Raw genomic sequence first — 8,628 nt, forward strand, 5'->3', positions numbered from 1 at the left:
CTCCTATTTCGTCATCAGCCTATTTGTCCCAAATAAAATAAATGTAGTTTTTCTTCTAAGCAGTAAACCTTGAAAATACATGGAAGAAGTCGTCTTTCACCTTCCTGTTACTTTGCTCCCAGTCAAGATATTTAGTTTTCACAGGACAGTCCTGCTTTTTTCTCACACACAGGCTGTAGCTTTGCTTTCTAATCAGGCTGTGGTGCGGTGCCCCAAGCTGAACCCAGTTCTCTGAACTACAAAAAAAAAAAAAAAAAAAAAGTGCCTCAAATGTGGATAAACATATAATTTTTAATCTATATGCTGGCTAAAGAGCTTCATTCACACTGGGAAAATAAAATTAGATACATAAGATGTGCGTGATTTCCATATGTAAGAATGGATATGAAAGAATTACTGGGGGCGGGGATCCAAGATGGCAGCGCCCAGAGAACACTATGACCAGCAGCACAGCAGGATCTGCACAGTGACCAGCAGGCTGAACTCTGGGCCCTAAAGCACCAGTGATTGTGATTCCCAGGTGAGAGGAAACCCCATGGTGTGAGATTCAATCAGATTCAGGTCACCCAGCTAAACCGCCAAACAGTTCCTAGGTCCCGCCAGCCCAGAGCCACAGGCCAGTGTGCTCTGATCACTGTCCCAGACTGAACTGTGGGCCCCACAAAACCAGAGACTGGGATTTCCAGTCGAGAGAAAACCCCATGGTGCAGGAAACGATCGGGACCAACCTCAGGTCACTCAGACATCCCCTGGAAAAGACCCAGGTCCAGCGGGTGCCCAGGTGCCAGCCCAAAGTGGATTGCTTAGCCGCTGGCACAGAGTCCTGCCTGCTCTCGACTCACCATCCCAGACAGAACTGAGGGCCCCAGGGCACCAGAGACTGAGTTTCTCTGTTGGGTGGAAGCCCACAGTGAGGGGAAGAGCAGGTCTGACCTCGGAGCACTCAGCTGACACCCCCCCCCCAAAAAAAAAAGTTCTGGCTGCAAGCACCCAGGCGCCCAGGTACCCAGTTGTCCAGTCGCCAGCAAGGCGGAGCCACGTGCCTGTGCCTGCTTGCTCTACTCGCCATCCCAGACAAACCTGCAGACCCTGAAACATCACAGACTCGGAGAAAACATCGGTTCCAACCCTCAGGACCTACCCAGCTCCGGAAAAGTTTCTAGGTTCCCACAGGCCCTAAGCTCTGGCCTTCTACTGCACACAGGAGTGCTGTGCTCACCTGCCACTGATTAAGCTAGGGTACTGGGGGCACACCGCTCCAACCTCAGACCTACAAAAGCCTGAGAGCCCTTGGAGCAGCCCTCAGATACTGCTCCGAGGTGTGACCAGTTATCTATAGCTAAACTGACAAAACCACCGAACTCCGTGGTTTTTCACGAAGGCTGCACCCAGAAAGTACAGTTTAATAGCAGCTGTAGTTCTCTAAATTCAGAACAAGAAACACAGCAGCAGGGCAGCCATCTCCAGGAATTCTTTTGATGAGCGGAGAGCCTTCCGAACACCACAGTAACCACACAGGTCCATAGGCCTGAGGTGAACTGTGACAGTTCCTGAGAAGCACCACCATTCAGTTGACCATACTAAAAAAACTGAGGATGTCCTTTAGAACTGCCAAGGGGATTCTCCCACCCCAGGACTCCAGCAGGCACCAGAAATTAACAGATGACACCTGAGACAGCCAGATGGGTAGAGACCAGCATAAAAGCACAACCAACAAAAGGCAAAGCAGTATGGCATCCCCAGGACCCAGGTATCCAGGGGCAAGTAGCCCTGGACACCCTAATATAAGTGAATTTTCAAGAAGATGACCTTACATCTATGCTTAAGAAGAGGTTAATGGAGGAAGCAAATAAAATGTGTAAAAAAAATAGAGGAAGATATAGTAAAACAGCTTATGGCCATCTGTAAAGAAATACAGGAAGATGCAGCCAAACAGTTTGTGGCTTTCAGAGAGGAAATGACTAAATCACTGAAAGAAATAAAAGAAACAGAGGAATGTTCAAACAAACAGGTGAAGGAATTGAAGGAAAATACAGTCAGACAGGTGAAGGAAATCAACAAAACGGTTCAAGATCTGAAGATAGAATTGGAAAAATTAAAGAAAACACAAATGGAGAAAATCATGGAGAGGGATAACCTAGGAAAGAAAACAGGAACTACAGAGGTAAGCATAACCAACAGGCTACAAGAGATGGAAGAAAGAATCTCAGGTGTGGAAGATACAATGGAAGAAATCGCTATATCCATCAAAGAAAATAATAAATCTAAAAAATTCCTGACACAAACCATCCAAGAAATCCAAGACAACATAAAAAGACAAAACCTAAGAATAACAGAAATAGAGGAAAAAGAAGATTCCCGTCTCCAAGGCCCAGAAAATATTTTCAACAAAATAATAGAAGAAAATTTCCCCAACTTAAAGGAGAGACCTATAGGCATACAAGAGGCCTACAGAACACCTAATAAATTAGACCAGAAAAGAAAATCCTCCTGCCACATAATAATCAAAACAGTAAGTATACAGAACAGAGAAAAAATACTAAAAGCTGCAAGGGAAAAAGGCCAAGTAACATATAATAGCAAAACCCATCAGAATCATACCTGGCTTCTCAACAGTGACTATGAAAACCAGAATGGCCTGGATGGATATCATGCAGACCCTAAGAAAACACAGATGTCAACCCAGGCTACTATACCCAGCAAAACTCTCAGTCCTCATAGATGGAGAAAACAAGATTTTCAAGGACAAAAACAAATTTCAACAATACCTACACACAAATCCAGAATTACAGCAGATACTAGAAGAAAAAGTACAACCTAAGAAAACTAACTACTTTCAAGAAAACACAGAAAATAAATAACCTTACTACAGCAAAACAAAAAGAAGCCAAGCACACAAACACACTATCACAGCCAACATTAATATCAAAGGATCTAATAGCCACTGGTCATTAATCTCTCTCAATATCAATGGACTCAATTCTCCAATAAAAAGACAAATACTAACAGAATGGACGTACAAACAAGCCCCAACAATGTGTTGCATACAAGAAACACACCTAAGTCACAAAGATAGACATTATCTGAGAGAAAAGGGCTGGAAGATGGTTTTCCAAGCAAATGGACCCAGGAAGCAAGTAGGAGTAGCCATTCTAATATCTAATAAAATAGACTTTCAACCAAAATTAATAAAAAGAGATGGGGAAGGACACTTCATACTCATCAAGGGAAAATTCCACCAGGAAGACATTACAATCCTGAACATCTATGCCCCAAATACCAGGGCACCCATATTTGTAAAAGAAACATTAATAAAACTTAAACCACACATAAATCCCCACACGTTAATAGTGGGAGACTTCAACACTCCACTCTCAACAAAGGACAGGTCAACAAAACAGAAATTCAGCAAAGAAACAATAACTCTAACAGAGGTCATGAATCAAATGGACCTAACAGACATCTACAGAACCTTTCACCCAAACGCAAAAGAATTTACCTTCTTCTCAGCACCTCATGGAATCTTCTCCAAAATAGACTACATAGTTGGTCACAAAGCAAGCCTCAACAGATACAAGAAGACTGAAATTATCCCTTGTATCCTATCTGATCACCGTGGACTAAAGCTGGACCTCAACAACAATAGAAATAGCAAAAAGCCTACAAGCACATGGAAACTGAACAACTCGCTACTCAATGACAGCCAGGTCAGAGAATAAAGAAAGAAAGAAATTAAAGACTTCCTAGAATTCAATGAAAATGAAGGCACAACATACTCAATCTTATGGGACACAATGAAAGCAGTGCTAAGAGGAAATTTCATAGCAGTAAGTGCCTTCAAGAAGAAATTAGAAACATCTCATTCAAGCAACTTAATGGCTCACCTAAAGCCCTAGAGAAAAAAGAAGCAGACACACCAAAGAGGAGTTGATGGCTGGAAATAATCAAACTCAGGGCTGAAATCAATAAATTAGAAACAAATAAAACAATTCAAAGAATCACTGAAACCAAGAGCTGGTTCTTTGAGAAAATCAACAAGATAGACAAACTCTTAACCAAACTAAAAGGCAGAGAGACCCTATCCAAATTAACAAAATAAGAAATGAAAAGGGGGACATAACAACAGACACTGAGGAAATCCAAACAATCATTAGGACTTACTTCAAAAGTCTGTATGTCACAAAATTTGAAAATGTAAATGAAATGGACAATTTTCTTGATCAATTCCACTTACCAAAGCTGAATCAATTAAATAGTCCATACCCTAAGGAAATAGAAGCAGTCATCAAAAGTCTCCTATCCAAAAAAAGCCCAGGGCTAGATGGTTTCCGCACAGAATTCTACCAGACCTTAAAAGAAGAGCTAACTCCAATTCTTTCAAACTATTCTACAAAATAGAAACAGAAGGAACACTACCAAACTCATTCTATGAAGCCACAGTCACCTTGGTACCTAAACCTCACAAAGACCCAACAAAGAAAGAGAATTTCAGGCCAATCTCCCTTATGAACACTGATGCAAAAATTGTCAACAAAATACTTGCAAACCGAATACAAGAACACATACATCAAAGATATCATCCACCATGACCAAATGGGCTTCATCCCAGGTATTCAGGGGTGGTTCAATATATGGAAATCCATCAATGTGATCCACCATATTAACAAACTGAAAGAAAAAAAACCACATGATAATCTCCTTAGATGCTGAAAAAGCATTTGACAAAATCCAACATCCATTCATGTTTAAAGTGTTGGAGAGATCAGGGATACAAGGCACATAACTAAACATAGTAAAGGCGATATACAGCATGCCTATAGCTAACATCAAACTAAATGGAGAGAAACTTAAAGCAATCCCACTGAAATCAGGGACAAGGCAAGGCTGCCCACTCTCTCCATATCTCTGCAACATAGCTCTTGAAGTCCTTGCTAGAGTAATAAGACAATTAAAAGAGATCAAGGGAATACAAATTGGAAAGGAAGTAGTCAAAGTATCACTATTTGCAGATGATATGATAGTATACCTGAGCAACCCCAAAAATTCTACCAGGGAACTCCTACAGCTGATAAACACCATCAACAAAGTGGCTGGATACAAAATTAACTAAAAAAAATCAGTAGCCCTCCTGTATACAAAAGACAAAAAGGCTGAGAAAGAAATTAGGGAAATGACACTCTTCACAATTGCCACAAAGGACATAAAGTACCTTGGTGTGACCCTAACCAAGCAAGTCAAAGACTTGTATGAAAAAAATTTCAAGTTTCTAAAGAAAGAATTAGAAGAAGATATCAGAAGATGGAAAGATCTCCGATGCTCATGGCTTGGCAGGATTAACATAGTAAAAATGGCCATCTTACCAAAAGCAATCTACAGATTCAATGCAATACCCATCAAATTACCAACTCAATTCTTTACAGACCTTGAAAGAAAAATTCTCAACTTCATATGGGATAACAAGAAACCCAGAATTGCCAAAACAATCCTCTACAATAAAAGATCTTCTGGAGGTATCTCCATCCCTGATCTCAAGCTGTACTATAGAGCAACAGTAATAGAAACTGCATGGTACTGGCATAGAAACAGACTGGTGGATCAATGGAATTGAATAGAGGACCCTGAAATAAATCCACACACTTATGGACACCTGATCTTTGACAATGATGCCGAAACCATACAGTGGAAAAAAGATAGCATCTTCAACAAATGATACTGTTCTAACTGGATATCTACATGTAGAAAAATGAAAATAGACCCATACTTATCACCCTGAACAAAACTAAAGTCCAAGTGGATCAAAGACCTCAGTATAAAACCAGACACACTAAACCTGTTGGAAGAAAAAGTGGGGAAGAGCTTTGAACTCATTGGCACAGGAGACAACTTCCTGAACAGAACACCAACAGCACAGGCTCTAAGAGCAACAATCAATAAATGGGACCTCATGAAACTGAAAAGCTTCTGTAAAGCAAAGGACACTGTCATCAGAACAAAAGGAACGCCTACAGATTGGGAAAGGATCTTCACCAACCCTATATCTGACAGAGGGTTAATGTCCAGAATATGTAAAGAACTCAATAAGTTAAACAGCAACAAATCAAGTAATCCAATTAAAAAATGGGGTACAGAGCTAAACAGAGAATTCTCTGCAGAGGAATATCAAATGGCAGAGAAACACTTAAAGAAATGTTCAATGCCCTTAGTCATCAGGGAAATGCTAATCAAAACAACCCTGAGATTTCACCTTACACCCATCAGAATGGCTAAGATGAAAAACTCAAGTGACAACACATGCTGGAGGGGATGTGGAGAAAGGGGAACCCTCCTCCATTGCTGGTGGGAATGTAAACTTGTACAACCACTCTGGAAATCCGTCTGGCGCTTTCCCAGACAGTTAGGAATAGCGCTTCCTCAAGATTCAGCTAGGCATATATCCAAAAGACGCTCAAATATACAACAAGGACATCTGCTCAACCATGTTTGTAGCAGCTTTATTTGTAATGGCCAGAAGCTGGAAACAGCCCAGATGCCCCTCAGTTGAGGAATGGATACTGAAATTGTGGTACATCTACACAATGGAATGTTACTCAGCAATAAAAAACAAGGAAATCATGAAATTTGCAGGTAAATGGTGGGAATTGGAAAAGATCATCCTGAGTGAGGTATCCTAGAAGCAGAAAGACACACAGGGTATATACTCACTCATAAGTAGATATTAGACATATAATCTAGGATAAACATACTAAAATCTGTACACCTAAGGAAGCTAATCAAGAAGGAGGACACTGGCTAAGATCCTCAATCTCCATTCAGAAAGTCAAAGAGGATAGACATTGGAAGAGGGAGAAAACAGCAAACAGGACAGGAGCCTACCACAGAGGGCCTCTGAAAGGCTCTACCCTGCAGGGTATCAAGGCAGATGCTGAGACTCATAGCCAACCTTTGAGCAGAGTGCAGGGAATCTTATGAAAGAAGCGGGAGATAGTAAGACCTAGAGAGGGCAGGAGCTCCACGAGGAGAGCAACAGATCCAAAAAGTCTGGACACAGCGGTCTTTTCTGAGACTGATACTCCAGCCAAGGACCACTCATGGAGATGACCTGGAACCCCTGCACAGATGTAGCCCATGGAAGTTAGTGTCCAAGTGGGTTCCATAGTAATGGGGATAGGAACTGTCTCTGACAGGAACTAATTGGCCTGCTCTTTGGTCACCTCCCTGTGAGGAGGGAGCAGCCTTACCAGGCCACAGAGGAAGACAATGCAGCCAGCCACTCCTGATGAGACCTGATAGACTAGGATCAGAGGGAAGGGGAGGAGGACTTCCCTTATCAGTGGACTGGGGGAGAGGTATGGGGGGAAGAGGGAGGGAGGATGGGATTAGGAGGAGAGGTGGGAGGGAGCTACAGGGGGGATTCAAAGTGAATAAACTGTAATTAATAAAAAATAATTAAAAAAGAAGAATTACTGGGGCTTATCTGGCATGGCAATAACTATTTATTAAAATGAATTCCCTGATTTCTCTTTTGTCACAGATGATATGAACCAATTAATTTCAAAATGGCTTTAATCTCATGTTCATAATTTTAAATATTTTCATTATGTGATGCATACGTTAAGAATTCTTGTTTTTAATACAATGATATGACAAGGTATAGGAAACACTGTATAATTTCACTCATTCCAACTCCCTCTTAGAAGTGTACAGCTGTGAATAAATGTGTGTCGGATTATGTAAAGAGAAAATGTGGAAATACACATTTTAAGTTGTTAGCATGAGTCTCTATGACTGTAGACAAAGCCAATGTGAGTAGATTAGGAATAAAAGGAAAGATGAGAATAGAGGCAAAAAAGAAAGAAAAGAATGTGTTTTTTTTCAAAATGTTTATTATTATGGAGTATGAGTGCCTAATTGTATTTTAATTTATTGAACTCTTGATGCACACATATGGACTGTTTTCCATGGCAGGCCAGGGATGTAAGTACTCCTCTGAGCGCCTTGTCATGCTTGACAAGGTTAAACATTTCTGCTGGCTCTATGCAGCAGAAACGACAGACAACGGTTTTTATACGTAATGTTGATTTTCACAGGCATAATTTGAAGCAAAACAATGATGATTGTATGCTCTCTGCATAAATTCATATGCAAGTCAGAAACAAATGATGCAATCAGAACTCCGAATAACCACGGTTCAGTCACAGATGAGTAAGCAGCAGAAGCAAAGAGGGGCTTTGGGGATAGGGACAAAGGTATTGGAGAAGAGTTTGTGTGATAGCTTGTATATATATTTACTTGAAGAAAGTTATACTTATATTTCATCAAGGACACCCATTCAATTATGTTTACATCCATGTTCAGGAAGATACACAAATTAACATTTTAACAAAGTGGAGCTTTGGATCCGGTGTGTGCCTACCTTTGTTCCCTGATTACAACTAGAAGGTCTACCGCAAGACGAGAATAAAGAAATGTATACCCGCTCCAGGGAAAGGTTTACCTCTAGAAACACTAATGAAGGTATTTCAAGATGAGCCAGACATCAGATTGGGAGAAAAGTCATTTGTAGAAACCACACCAAAGTTTATGACACCAGAACAAGAAGTTTTTACTAACATATATATATATATATAT

The 8,628-nt window shown here is 40.7% G+C and overlaps 1 protein-coding gene across 1 annotated transcript in view; it reads right to left on the minus strand.

Moving 5' to 3' along the window:
- Lrrc9 (leucine rich repeat containing 9) overlaps positions 1 to 8,628 on the minus strand; it is a 117,362-nt gene that overhangs the window by 102,680 nt on the left and 6,054 nt on the right. The window lies entirely within an intron of this gene.

The sequence above is a fragment of the Psammomys obesus genome, unplaced genomic scaffold, assembly GCF_907164565.1.
Source record: "Psammomys obesus unplaced genomic scaffold, mPsaObe1.curated_primary_1811, whole genome shotgun sequence".
Classification (NCBI taxonomy): Eukaryota; Metazoa; Chordata; class Mammalia; order Rodentia; family Muridae; genus Psammomys; species Psammomys obesus.